This window comes from Artemia franciscana, chromosome 13, assembly GCF_032884065.1.
Source record: "Artemia franciscana chromosome 13, ASM3288406v1, whole genome shotgun sequence".
Classification (NCBI taxonomy): domain Eukaryota; kingdom Metazoa; phylum Arthropoda; class Branchiopoda; order Anostraca; family Artemiidae; genus Artemia; species Artemia franciscana.
The window spans coordinates 40,137,011-40,152,900 of NC_088875.1; positions in this window are offsets into that span (position 1 = coordinate 40,137,011).

Sequence of the window (15,890 nt, forward strand, 5' to 3'; positions counted from 1 at the left end):
AAAGACCGCGTTTTGCGAGGAGGATTTTGAGCTTCTTCGAAAGACTCGTTGTAATACATTATTTTCGACAATCGTATCAGTGTGGTTAATTTATTATATCAGTTGGATTCTTTAAATGCTTTTTAAATATCTGATTTTTTTTTCTTAACTGATATCAAAATTCCGGGCGTTATCCATGGCCTTATAGGAAATTTTTCTGTGCAAATTTTAATCTTAACAATTGGGCAACTAGAATCAAGGCAGCAATTGAAATTTCTTAGAAAATTATCAGTTGCCATATCTGTATCCTCCGTGGATATTACCTCCTGCCAATCCAATAGTTCAAGGCTTTCATTCAGGTGCTTTAATGTTATTTTATTTATTAACCGTCCCTGACGTTCCTTACTTAACTGCGGTATTTTATAAGTAAAAGCTAAATCTGAAATCAGCAGGAAATGATCCGATATATCACTTAAAACAGCAAAATTCACTTGAATTGGTAAAGATGTAAAAATATTATCAATGAGAGAAGCAGAACTGGGTGAAATTCTTGTAGGTATCAGGCAAGTAAGAAGCAGATACGCAGAAAAGTAAGAAGAAAATAACTCCATAGAAGATACATTTGAAGCTTCTAGAAGGTCAATATTGAAATCTCCGGAAAGGATTACATCTTTACTTTGAAAATGGGGTTGATGCAAAAAATCATGGAGTTTAGAGAGGAAAGATTTCACTGGAGAAGAAGGCGGTTGGTATAATACGCAAAAAAAAAAAATTCCAAGACTAATTTCAGTCACCATTACTTCAAAAAGCATTTCCTCATGAGAACCTTCCAGATTTGCAATGCGTCGAAAAGAGATACCTTCTTTAACTAATATTGCTAAACCACCTTGGCGCCTAGTCATACGGTTTTTAAAAATAAATTGATATCCAGGAAAAACAACCTGAGGATTCAGGTCTGTAAGGAAAGTTTCACAGAATCCAACGACATAACAAGATAGTTTATGAATTACATCGACAAGATCATCCTGTGAACTAAAAAAAAACCTACAATTTAAAAATCCTTTTCTCACAACACCGGTACTGGGAAGATCAGAAACTTCGGAAGGTAATTTATATTTACAATTTGGAAAATTAATTAGACAACCGTCATTTATCTTATTTCCTGCACATTTATCATGGCTCTGGAATATAAAAAAAGCAAAAGAGTTAGACTCAAGGTATCTCATTTATACAGCTAAAGTAGCAAATGAAAAAATCCATTCAATTTATAGTTCATAACTGTGTTTCATTAACCTGTAAGATTTTGATTGGATTTGGGGGTTGGGTGACCTCTTTTTCGTATTGTTACAAGTATTTATATTTTTCATTTTTGACAGATCCCCATTTATACAGCGATTGTGGCAGAGGAAAGTGCCAATAGAAACAATTATTGCAGTTTTTTCTAAAGTTACAGTCAAGTGCGGTAGTGTTTGTTTTAAAAATGTGAGTTCTTGTTTCTTTTATATTTGATTGTTTATATTTTTAGTTTGGTTTAGTTGTCGTGGCATTTTTAAAATGTCTTAAAAATAGTCTTAAATTGTTGTAATTTTCTCCCTTTTTGTTTTTTTTTTTCCCGTTGAGAAAGGCTCCCGGAGGTGGGGCCGAAATATTCGGAGTATTTTTATTTTTTGTTAGTTAAAGTGTAGTTATTATTTTATTTTGTTGTCACTGCTTTATTTAAAAAAATTAAACCCGTTTTTTCTTCAATTATTTGTTTCGTATCCCCAATACAATTATCTTCCAATGTACAAAATCAGAATTATGATCCCAACTAGCAGAAACTTTCGCAAAATGCATCCTGTCTGAGTCTTAAAGTAGCAAAAACAACTGAACCAGTGAGAACTCGAAAATAATGAAAGAAAAAGAAACTGATTGAAAATAAATATAAACAAGAGAGAGAAATGGAACATATTCATTGTAAAAGGAAATGCGGATACTGAAAAATTATTAAACTCAATTACATCAAGCTGTAGAGGGACAAAAAATTGCACAAGAAAAAATACAATCGTATGAACAGAGAAACATAATATGTTGTAAAATTATAAAAGTAATCTCACCAAACGAAATGTCACTTTTAATCACCGTAACGAGTCAATCTTAACCCACTGTGAAGACGGAGACTTTTTACATTCTAGCGATAATTTGCTCCCTTTTTGTTTAATACACGTATAATGAACCGAACCCGAATCACGCATGTCCTTTCCCTTAGACAATAGCTCATTCCATAGAAAATTTAGCTTTGATGGGAGATCACTGCAAATACGAATTCCACTACCCTTTAACTTATTTACCTCACTGAGAATCGACTGAATGCTACGATCCGTGTCTAGCGATATAAGAACAGGGGTCGGTCGAACACTGGTTTTCCTACTAGTAATGTTTGAACTGCTATTTCTCTTAAGGCGATAACACTTGGTAAGAGAAATGTCCTCGGTAACTTGCAATTTGTCAGAAAGAAGAGACATTACATTGCTAGTCACTGATTGATTATACTTTTCAGCAGGCAGACCTTGAACAATCAAATTTAATCTCCTTTCTCTTACTTCGAAGTCCAAAAGCCTACTCTCAAAATCGTTATTCCGCAATTTTTCTTCCTTTAGATCATTTCGAAGCTTTTTTGCTTCATCTTGTAGATTAGCATTTTCTGCTGATATTTGCCTAGCTTCGTCTTGAAGAGCAACTTTTGAGACCAAAAAACTTTTCTGTTCTGCTAATATTTTAGCCAGTGACGCCTGAAGCCGTTTCCTTCCTTCATCAAACTTTGCTTGAGTGACCGCCATAATAAATGCTATAATCCGCACGTAGAAGTCTATACTTGCATCAAATTACGCAATAAAAAAAGTCCAAAACAATATCAAGTTTAATCCTTTTAGCTTGAAAAGTAATCCGATTATAGGAGTTCACTCTTTAATAGCTAGTGAATGACTGAACAAATAATGGATTTAATTTTTTTAGAAATGCTGAATATTTTATCATTGGAAATTGTATTGAATGAATAAGTATAATGACTGCTTTTAAAAAATATATTAGACTTATCAGATGACTGTAGCAGAAGCACAGCTACTAATGTGTTTTGGTATGAAGATAAAACCAAATTTGTTGCTTCTTTTAAAACTGACAATGAGTGTGAAAGTATTTTTTCAGCTGTTGCAGCAGGCTTTAGACCCATTACAATAAAACGAGATAATCTTTTAACAGTGTTTTATTTTAAAACGTGCTAATTTTTAAATAATAAATCTTATAATAACAAGCGATGAGCTTATTATGGCCTTGCTTGTGGTAGCTATTTAAAAAGATTTTCAACCTTTAACTTATTATTTTTTCTTAGTGAAATCAGGAAAATGTAAAATCAATGTCTATGTGCTACCAAATTGGTACTGAGAATAATTCAAAAGCTCCAACAGAAAACACAAAATATGGAAGCAATAAGAAACGAGATCAAATATTGCAGTTTTTGTGTTAAATTTGTATTCTACAGTTGAAGTGACTTCAATTGGGGGGGGGGGGGGTTACCCGCCTTTCTTTTTTTCGCATAATATTTAAGATAAAAGCAATCTTTTCATGGTAGTATCTTCAAAAAAGGGCTTGTTTTTTTTCATTTGGTCCAGGTATTTAATTTTTTCAGTTTTTTGATTAAAAACCATTTGGTTACAAATTTTTACAGGGAAACAAAACCTCGCAATCCCAAGTTTTGCAAATGTCAATCATTAGATTGAGTTTGCTAGTTTTTTTGTTTACCCCAGCTTCTGTGATTAACCTGAATACGGTTGTAAAAGAGTGGGGTGTTTAGGAGGGGACAGCACCTTTCATATAAGAAATGATTTCTGTTCGTTTTAAGTTTTAATGTTGTTCCTTACTTTCAGTGAAAAATTTTTTTTGTTAATTTATTTTTTTAATGTCTTTAAATTTATGCTGATGTTGAATTTGGCTCGCCAAACATGAATAATTAAAATGAGCTTTGCATTTTAATTTTACCATTTTTTAACTAATTACAACTTAAGTTTGATTGCCAGCATTCATTTCGTTCGGAGCTAGTGCGCGCTGGTGGATGATATTGCTTATTTAGGATATTTGTTCTGTTTGAATTGTTTGAACACTTGCCAGTAAGTCTCTGTTTAATGGATTTTTTATTTGGTTATTATCCAATCTAGGGGAGATATTAAATAATTTTATGATGTCTCTCACGAAGTTGTACTTTGATCAGAAACACACTGAGCTTATGACGAAGATTCTTAGCCTGGAAAAGGGGATTGAGGCTTTGCGAAATGAGAATTCGGAACTCAAAGAAGAAAATACGGTTCTCAAAACCGAAATAGTAAATCTAAAAAAGTCTTGTCTTCAAGTTGAACTTGTTTCGAAAAGACAGAATATTCTACTTCACGGAATACCTGCTGTTCAAGACTCAGAAAATGCTACTCGTGAGTTTCTCTCTGAATTAGCAGTCAGTAAAGCAAATTCAATGCCCTTCGTCAAGTGCTATCGTTTGAATGGAAATAAACCATCAGGCTCTAATACTTGGGCAACGTCTAGGACTACACTAAAAGCCGAGCCAGTTTTTGTGACTTTGGCTAATTTAGCAGATAAAGACACTATTACGAAAAATTGTGGTAGGCTGAAGGGATCTGGAAAAAGTATCACTTCCGATCTCCCGCGTAGAAAAGAACGGCTATCTTTCGGCTATAATCTGTGTACATCATCTGACACTTCAACTAGAGTTGCTGAAACCCGAGTAATAACGAAAGGGATTAGTGTATGGATTGAAGCGAAAGTCTTCAAAGAGTAAGACTTGGTTGCAAATACAGGACTCGTGTTTTGATCCCTTTAAACTATCTAGCAATGCGACCTCTGTGGTTCCCTCCCCCGCTGTGATAGTCGGAGGTGATGAGTAATATTTGTGATTTGTTTATTTTTTTTTAGTGATTTGTTTGATGTTTGTTAGTTGTTGTTTTTTTTTCGTAAGTTATGATATATAAATTTTTCTCCTGGATTGGGAGATTTAGTTATGTTTTTGTTGTTTTTCACTTTGTATACAAGTGTTTTTCTTATTCAAGTTTTCTGTTTTTGGCCTTTATTTTTTCTGTTTCAGTTTCTTTTTTCTCAAAAAATGAGTTCATCATTCTGTTTGCCTATTTGCTGTCCACATGTCATTGTTATGAAGATGCCAAGCTGGGTGGTGGGTGGCGCATGATGGATCACAGTTTGTATGTTTTTTAATTTTTCTGACTCTAGTTTGGGTGACATCTCCTCCTTGGGTGAGCGACTATTTCATCTTCAAAATAACCCAATTGATGTTCTTAGTTTGATAAATAATTCAGTAGGTCAGTCTAACAAATCACAATCAAATCCCCATTTTTCAGTTAGTAGTAAATACGTATCGGATTTATATCGAGTATCCAAACGAGATGGTAGATTATCTATACTTCAGCTTAATGTTCAGGGTCTTTGCTCTTCGTTTGATGAGTTGAAAAAAATAGTGCGTAGTGGCCACCCTGACTTCATTGGTCTTTGTGAGACTTTCCTTCATTCAAAAAACGAATCTCTATTGCATATCCCTGGGTACAAGATGGAATATTTGAATCGAAGTAGGATGGCTAAAGATGGCCTTGCTGTTTATGTTTCGGGATATCTTCCGTACTCTGTTAGACATGACCTGTCAAGAAATGAAGAAGGAATTTTTGAATCCATATTTATTGAGATTAAAACCCAAGCTAAAACTTTGATTGTTGGTAATATATACCGGTCTCTTAGTGGGTCTGTTTCCTCTTTCCTTCAGATTCTTGATGAGATCTTGGAAATAATCCAACTACATTCATGTGAACTTATAATTATGGGCGACTTCAACCATAATTTGTGTGACCGGAGGTCATCCTCGTCCTTGGATTTTCTTTCGACAATGCTCACTTGTGGAACACTACCTTCTGCATGCATTCCAACTCGCATAACTAACACTACCGCTTCTTTGCTTGATAATATTTTTTATATTTGACCTTGGTGCGAAATTTTATATTGATGAGTGATATCTCAGACTATTTTCCTGTTTTTTCCATGTATGATTTTTCCGATTCGTTGCCAAGGAGGAGCCAAGAAGCTGGGTTTTCTTCTTTAAAATTTAATGATCAGGGCTTGCATATTCTTAGGTCATGGTTGGCAGGTCGTTCGTGGAGTATTTCTGAAAATTTATCTGACATAGATTCTTTGTTTAATTCGGTTTATGATTGTTTGAAAGAAGTTATCTTTGATACATGTAATGCACCCCATTCGAATCCAGCATCGAAAAGAACAACCCCTTTGAATCTTTGGATGACCCCTGGACTCCTTAAGAGTTGTAGGAAGAAAAATTATCTTTGGAAGGCTTACAGGTGCTGTAAGCCATTTTCGCTTGATTCTCGGCTTCAACTTTTCAAAGCTTATAGAAGAGTTTACAATTCGCTTTGCCGAAGGGCTAAATCGTTATTTTATCATAGAAAATTCTCCGCGTGCGGTAAAGACATTAGGAAGACATGGCAAGTAATCAATTCTGTTATTAGGCCATATTTTTTGCCTCCTTCTGTCCCTTCAAGTGTTGTGATTGACGGGAAAAATGTAGAGGGTGAGCTAAAAGTTCAAGATGCGTTTACTTCCTATTTTGCTAATATCGGCAAAACTACAGCCTCTTCTGTAAGTCCTTCTTCTTCTCTACCTAATTTTAGGTATTATCTAGGACCACCTTGTCCTAATCAATGGCATTGGAACCTATCTCTGAAACTGAAATAGCCAGAATTGTCAATTGTTTGAGGGGTTCTTCATCCTCTGGCCCAGACCGTGTTCCGACTAAGGTTGTCAAGTTCATTCTTCCTGTCATTGTGTGTGCCCTCACGAGACTTGTCAATCTTTCTTTTGAAAATGGCGTCTTCCCAAGTGCTCTAAAGCGTGCTCGTGTTAACAATCTTTTTTTAAAGTTGGATCAAGGAATGATCCTGTAAATTATCGTCCCATATCTCTTTTATCAGTGTTTAGTAAAATTTTTGAAAAAGCTATGCTTTCTCGACTTCTTGATTTTCTTAATTCTAAACACTTTTTTCATGATTTTCAGTTTGGTTTTAGGGCAAAACATTCAACTGAGCATGCATGTGCAACTCTCTTGAATTGTTTAAATTCACTTCTTGACTCTGGTTTGATACCTGCTGCTCTTTTTCTCGATGTTCGAAAAGCGTTTGACTCATTAACACACAAAAATCTTCTTCTAGAAATGTCCCATATCGGTATAAGAGGGAATGCTTATTCATGGTTTCTATCATATTTATTTGGTTGAGTCATCTCGGTTCATCCGGACTTTTCTAATTCTTCTGGAATAGAGTTTGGAGCTCCACAAGAATCTGTCATTGGGCCGATACTCTTTTTAATCTACGTCAATGACCTTATTAATGCGGTTAAAAATTTAAAACCTACCATTGGCTGTCGTCTTTGTCAACCAGTATCTGTCACTAGCTGTGACAAGAGTTTGTCCTTACCGGATACACTTATTGCTTTTGCTGATGACAGTACTCTTGGCACGACTGGTAGAACTGAGTCTGATCTTTGTTCAAGGATGATAGCCCTTTTTGAAACAGTTATCCAGTGGTTTGATGTAAATTATCTTGCCTTAAATGTCGAAAAGTCATGTTTTCTCATTTTTTCCAGAGTGTCAAAGGCTTGCCCTGATTTAAATTAAATAAATGTATCAAGAGGTTATCTAAGTAGGCCTAAGGATCGTTACGTTCGAATCCTAGGCACCTTGCTTGACAAAAATCTTTCGTTCAAGCATCATATTGACCTGATGAAAATGAGAGTCTCCAGGAGTCTCGGAATCCTTAGAAAGCTCAGATATATATTTCCAGGGTCAATTCTTAGACTCTTGTTGTGCAGCCTAGTTCAGTCTTATGTTTCATATTGTTCTGTTATTTGGATTTCAACTTTTCCCTCGTCTCTGAAGCCACTTTCAAAATTTTATGATAAAGCAAGGACTCCTATTCAGGAAACTAACCGATTTTCACTTAAACCCTTGCTTGATTTGAAATTTCTCTATTTTCTTTCTTGTCCTCCTTTCGTTTTTTTACAGTTGCACCGCCATATTCCTGCTGTCCTATGTAATAATATATCTTTTGTTACTGATCAATCGACTTATCATCTCCACACTTCCAACAATTTTCTGGTTCTTCACACACCGTCAGTGAGGTCTGACTTCAGCCCTCTGACAGCTTGCAACAGGATCTGGAACACGCTCCCAGAGTTCATACGAAGCTGCCACTCGTTTGGTATGTTCAAAAATTACGTTAGAGAATTTCTAGCTGGTAAATAATTTTGTTTGTTTGTTGTTTTTTTTTTTTGTTTTTTTGTCTCTTTATTTTTTATTCTGGTTTCCATTGGAGTTGATGTCTCTGAATTGAGTTGGATAGTTAAAATAGTTGGTGAAATCATGTGCTACCCCCTGCCTAGCTTGTCATTTTTTGGAGATTATTAAGGTGAGCGACTCAATTTTGTTTTTTCGTTTTGTTTATATTTTTTTGTTGTTGGTATTTTTTTCTCCCCTGCTCTTTCCCGGCCGTGGAGCCTTATGGGGGAGATTGTCTTGAAGAAATTTTTTGTTTATGGATTTTAATGTTAAATAAAGAACTCAGAACTCAAATTTTTGTTCTAGTTGTTTAAGAATGACACCTGAATCAAAAAGGCTGTTTAACTAGAGTGATGAACTCATCTAAAAGTTAAAAAAGAAACTTTAGCGTTAATGCGAGATATTGAGGAGAGGCAACCCATTTCATATTTAGTTTCTGTTCGTTTTAAGTTTTAATGTTGCTTTTCACTTCAAGTAAATTCTTGTTTTTTATTTAATCGCTGATCGTTTTTTGAATAATGGTGGGAAATCTGGCTCCCGCTCCATGGAGAATTCCTTTCCCCCACGATGAATTCCTCCATGGAAAGATTTTTCCACGCAACTTTAATTCGCGATATTTGCGGAACCATTTTTAAAAGACATAGTAACAAAACGGCCAAAGAGGTCGAAACTATTCTTATCAAAATGAAAGTCATAAGTTGAGCACTTTTCAAATGACTGTTTTAAGTTTTAATGATGTTCCTTACTTTAAGTTGAAAAAAGCAGAAGACATACAATATCTTTGGTTTATTATCATATAAAAATCAAAGTTATGAAGCTTCTTAAGGTAAAATTAAATGCTAAGATTGCTGGAAAATAACACAGACAAATTATTTCTTATATTGACCTTTATTTAACAAAATTCAAAATTATTTATCGTAAAGAGTAAAATATAGAAGAGGGGGCAAAATTCCTCATAAACGTAATATGAGAAGGTTCACCCCCTCGTTAGTACCTCGCTCTTTACGCTAAAATTTGAATTTTTTCCAATTATTTAAAATTGATACCTGGATCCTGGCACGTACGCAGGGGGGAAGGCTTCGGGCCTGGGCCCCCCTGAAATTTTGTGAAATACTTTAATTTCTGCATGGTTTCTTGGGATTTCAGGCAGAAAAGTAGTAAACCTATTAAGAATCATGTGTGAAACCTTTTTTTGTGATTTTACAGCATAGAATTATCCGGTCAAGTCACTGCCCGATTATTAATCTATTTTCTGTCTAACTTTTTACCTTCTTTGAAGTAGGGGAGAGTGGGGCTGGTGTAAACTTTGAAAGTAGGTTAGATACATAATTTAAGTCTCAAGTTCTGTGAAACTCCCGCTTCCTAGATGACTACATTAATAAAATACATTCTGAGTATTTGCTGTAACTGACAGATTAAACTAGGTCAGTTTCTGTCACATGCTTCGATGTTTATTCCCTTGATTTATTGAATAGAAGCCACCGTTTTAGAGTACTTTATTCAGTTCTTATTCTGTGTCTGTTCTCGTCGTATGTACATTTACTGTATTATATGTGTAAATAAACATTTTTATACTCGACACACAAACTTTATAAAAGTGAGAGACGCTTGACATCCTCTACCGGTCGAACCCCAGATTGTAGGCCAACGCTACCATAAGACTCTAAAGAAGAGAGTATAGAGAAAGTTACAATTTACAGAGAGTGAAATAGGAGAAAACCCTTACAAAGAAGTAGTAGAGAGAGTACTTTACAGAGTGGTGCAGCGGTTTTCGCCGGAGAGGATAGAATTCTTAACATCCTCTGGATTTCGGTCTGAGGTTATGTCATGAGTTTGTTTATCTTCCAATTTTGGTGGACTTCGCCATTGTCAGCTGTGGTTGTGGCATGGAGACTGTCCGCTGAGAGATGTTATTGGTGCGTGCTGGTCGTCGTTTGACTTTGAAAATCAGAGCTGTTGCTGTTTTTGTCGTTGGAGATTCCAGGTTCCAGTTCCGGTTCCAGTTCCAGCGTCGGTTCCAGTTTTCAGCATCGGTTCCATGTTCCAGTTTCGCCGTTCCAGTTATAGCATCGGTTCCAGGTTCCAGTTTCGCCGTTCAAGTTCCAGGTTTCCACTCCCGAATCCAGTTTTAGAGAAGTGAAGAACGTCGAAGGACAATTTATGATTGTAATTCATGCATTTAAGTTCGCACGCTAGCAGGAAATCTGTTAGGAGTGCTTAGTAAAAATTGTGCCTTGTGTTTACAGGTTTAACTATTAATTTCTTTTAGTTATGAGCGCAATCCCAATTTTAGATGCTTCTGATCCTGAATTTGATAGAGATATTGCTTCATTATTTTTATGTGATATAAAAATTAAAGGTTTAAAGGCCCCTTTGAATTTCGATGCTTCAAGTTGTGATTATAATTCAACTTCAGTCATAAAATTTTTGACAAGTGTGGGTAATTTGATAGTAAAAGAAAGTGCCAGGGTAAATATTGGAGATATTTCGGGGGACAATATAACCGATATACTTATCGCGAGTAACAGCAAAAAGGGTAATATGAATCAAACAGTAATTGGGTCAGTAATGAATCCCCTATTTAAAACGCACTTCTTGAAGAAAAGCAGGAATTTTATCAGCAACCGTAGATGCTGAATTTGGACAGGACAGATTAAAAGACTCCGTCAGAACTCGACTGACGTAAAAGGTGACCAGGGGAGAGGCAGATTTTTTGTATAGGATTTAAGGGTTAGATTAGTATTTTAGACAACCATTTCAGTGGAAAAAAATGTGATGAAGTATTTATTATATGGCACTGAGTTAGAGAGGTGCAGTTTCGAGTGAGATGAGGCTGGTCAAGGGGTGAACTACGGTTGACCGAAGGACTAGATGACTGATAATTTATTAGGCATTGACGTAGTAAGGCGTTGTGTCGAGAGAGATAAGGCTGGTGAAGGGGCGGACTGCGGTCTACCGAGGGATCAGGAATATTTGGAAAGGGCTGACATGGTGGAAAGGAGTTCTACACTTGGGATATATGCCAACAGGTCGGAGAAGAGTTCTGCACCTGGAGAGTTAAGGGCTGACATGGTGGAAAGGAGTTCCACACAAGTGATATGTGCCAACAGGGTGGAAAAAATCCTTACCGGGGGAGTTGAGGGTTGAAATACGGGAGAGTGGGGTCGCTTCGGGCGCAGGGTGAATCTGGACAAGCGCTTCTCTTCCTACAGCACCGTCTGCTAATCAAGAAAAAGACACTGTAGACCTTCCATCTATCATTCTACTTGCGTATTTAGTTTTGTTACCCCACGTGCAGTCGTTTTGGAAATATTTGAAAAAAACTGAGAAAACCAAACTAAGGCATCCTGTATCTTGTTTACTTTGAGATGTAATTCAGCCTATATTAACAAACATTTAGCTTTCTTAATGCATGACACGTTTAACTTAGACTTTGTTAAGTTGTTTCGCTTTTGGTTTTTGGCACCATCTGTAAGTTCTGAGGCGTAGGTGAGGTTTCAGACTTCTTCTTTCAGGTGGGGTTTATTCAGACAACTACAGTGGAGTGCATTCGGACATTGTCCGAACCAACCCCACCCTCCCCTAATATGCGATTTTACTGTTCTTTTTTTTGTAAGGAGAGTTTGCTTTCCACAGCAAAATCGAATTATCCTTGATATTAGGGCGTTTATCCCCCGTTTTCAGGATAAAGTACAGCTTTTAATGGACCAATTTTGGAAATTATCGTTTTTGATTAAAATCAACTTTTTCACAATAGAAGAACTACCCCCTACAGCACCTATATTGCACTGTTAACCCTAAAATTTCCCTTTCAGTGGGACATAATAAATTAATCACTGGTTCTAAATCGCTATGAACATAACTTGAGCGTAAAACGTACTTTTGAGGCTTCATTCTTGCTGCCCCATCCACAAAAAGAAACACCGAACTCTTTTTCTAGTTCCTTTTTCTGGCTGAAAACGATTGGAGAACAGATCGACCAACAATAAATGTGCCTTAGAATCACCGTAAAGTGAATATTCTAGGATCTATATGTTGTCACCAAATATGCTTAACTTTTCTTTCTTTAGATTTTCTATTACTGTTGCCATCGATAGTTCGTTACAGGTCGTTACCAAATGTGAAAATGCCGAAAAAACAGCACAGTTTTGTCGAACTTTGGAGCAAAAAAAGATGAATTAGTAATTTGGAATCAGAAGGAGATGGCAATGGCGAAGTGAATAATTTCGTCGGTAATGAGCCTTCGTCTCCAGCTCACAAAAACGTACTCTTTGGAACCGAATATCAGCTCAGCAAATATCAGCAAATGCTGAAGTAATGAAAGCCGAAATAAATATTAACATTGAGCTTGACATAGGAAGTTTCTTTGACAGAAGAGGCTCGCTTTCCGATGAAACAATGTACAATTTGCTCAAAAAGCCTTTTAAACCGAACAGTAACTATCCATTCCCAGTTCAAGTCATAGGAAAAAAACAAGGAAATTTCAGATTAGCTGGATGGATAAGTATATGTGCCTAGTTTTTTCGGCATTAAATAATGGATGTTTCTGTAAATATTGTACTGTGTATGCTTCTGACCAAGCTGGACGAGGTTTTCATCAAAAATAAGGTCAGCTTGTTTTAGAGCCATATGTCAACTGGAAAAATACGCTGGAAAACTTTTCCAAACATCAGTCTAACTCTTACCATAGAGAAGCTGTTATTTGGGGAGAATATTTTCTAGCGAAACTGAGCAGGCAAAAAACCTCTATCGTGGAAGTTCTGAATACGCAGAAAAGAAAAGAAAAAGAGAGAAACAGAAAACGGCTCCGTCTTATCACTGAAACAGTACTGATGTGTGGAAGACAGGGTATAGCCCTGCTTGGTCATGAAGACACTGGGAAATTCACCTTTGCTAAGCCTGGACCTTGCTACGCTATCGGATGAAGGACGAGCCAGTTATGAAAGATATTTTTGAGAGAGGTGCAGGCAATGCTCAGTATTTCAGCCAAAGAATCCAGAATGAATTAATTGATATTTGTGGGCCGCTAATAACCAAAAAAATACTTGACCAAGTTAAATCTGCCGATTTTTTTACCATTCTTACAAACGAGACTACAAATATGTCAGTGCAGGAACAAATGGCCTCTAGGGCTTCGATTTGTAGACAGTGACACGCTGTAGATTAGGGAAGAGTTCATCGAGTTCGCTGTTGTTGAGGACTTGCGCGGTGAAAGCCTAAGTCGAATTGAGAAACTGGGTCTCGACATGAAACTCTACAAGGGACAAGGTTATGATGGAGCTCCGATCATGAGTGGATATTTGTCAGGGGCCCAGGCTTTTATTTCGAGCAAATATCCGCTTGCCAACTACGTTCACTGTATCGCTCACTCCTTAAACTTGGTCCTGACGGACTCGAGCAAAATGGCTGAAATCAAGCACTGTATGATGGTTATTCGTGAAACAGTTAATTTCTTCCACTTTAGTGCAAAGCGAAGCGCTATCCTAAAAACTTATACTGCATTTAATCTTAAAGGCTTGTGCGAAACTAGGTGGGTCGAAAGACATGATGCTATTCAGATCTCAAAACAGTGAATTGTGCCTATCTTTAAGGCCCTAGAGGAGATAGAGACGGACGGGGACTCGGTAACGTTGTCGAAAGCCAGAAGTCTGCTGAACAACATCTTGAGCTTGGACTACATAGTGACCCTCATTGTGATGAATTTTTTTCTTGGGTATACATTGAATATATCTAAGCTGCTGCAGTCTGAAAACATAGATATGGTTATGTCCATTCAGTGCGTCGAAAGTGTAACAGAAATGTTCAAAGAAATCCGAAATAATGCCGAGGGAAGGTTTCATCAGCTGTTTCTGGAAGCAACTAGGGTATGCAGAGAACTAGAAATTACTCTTGTTCTGCCACGAAAGAAGAACCTTGTCAAAATCCGACACTGATTGTATCACTATCTGAAATGTGAAAATCATTTAATACAATTCCAAGGGTGAAGCTATTAACCAATAAATTCTTACAAATCAGTATTTTAAGTGATGATATTAAAAGATTAAATGACATTTATCAATCACCTGATAATATGTTAACTAGAGTCGATGGTGAAGGATCATTCTTAAAAAAACTTCAAAAATATCAAAAGTATATCTAAATGTGGAAAATAAAAGAAATGAAAATGTTTCAAACACAGAAAAGAGTGCAGATTCAGTTAATCTTTCAACGTTAAACGATATCAAACAAGAAATTATTAAAGAGCAAATCCCAAACAATCTGAAATTCCGAGAACATATTAGCAAGTAAACAAAAACTTTTCAATCACCGAACAATATATTGCCTAGAGCTGATGACAAAGGACTGTTAGTAAAAAAATCTTTAAAAGTAACAACAGAAGATATTAATGGTGAAAATAGAAGAATTAGAAATGTTTTACACCCAAAAATGGTGCAGATGCAGCCAATTGTTCAATGTTATTTTTATGCTCGAAGGGCTTCATCCAGTGATCTGATTGTACACACAATTTCGAAGATGTTATAGTAAATTTACTTGAAAAGATCCCCATGAAGCATTTCAAAAGAGAATGAAAGGAAGGTTGAAGTAATATAAATAACACTTAATTTGCATCTATTAAAATAATTGACCAAGAAATTAAAGGGTTTACAATTTATTTTTTATATTTCAAAAACAACAAATTAAATTCTATGCAAAACAAAACTGTAATATGCGAGTAACACATAAAAAAGTGAATGAACGAGAACCTGTTAAACTACTACTTCATAAAAGACAGATGGCTAGGATTGAAAAATATAAAAACAAAAATAAAGGACGTAATATTGATTTATCCTGCATAAAACTACTTCAAAATCAACCAATATTATCGTTTTTATCTCTTCTCAATATATTTGAAAACATTAGAAAAAAACTGACTTGAATGCATAATTCATTTATATCCTCTTCAAAAAGTAAAAATAAACAGATGTTTTAAGAAAAATGAAAATTACCAAAATCAAATAGAAAATATTATTGTTGGTAAAGAGCCTGTAATGGTAATGGCTTAAAAGAAACAAATGGAACCAATTGAGCAGGGAGGATAAGGAAAAATAATGTCTATATAATTGTATCATAATATCAACTGATTCAAAATGGTGGCTTACTTTTATTTTTATTACCATTAGCCGCTGCAATAGGTAATACTGCTCTAAGAAGTGATGCTGTTGCATTAGGTACATATGCTGGAAAGAAAATTGTTGATAAAATTGCTGATTCTTGATATGCTAAAAGTGAAGGTTTAACATTACCGGGGACTTTACCGGGTCAAGGTTTAAAATTTATTGGTACCCACAAATTTACTGGATCTGGATAGGAAGTGGTTTTTGAAGATCCTAAAAAACAGATAGACTCAAGAAACGGTAGACTGAAGAAAATACAAGTAGAGGTGGTTAAAGTACCTAAACAGCGTAGAAGATCCAGAAAAATTGTTGAAGCGGAGATTTCACAATTCAAAGAATGCTCGCTTTCAAGAAACGGGAAACGTCAT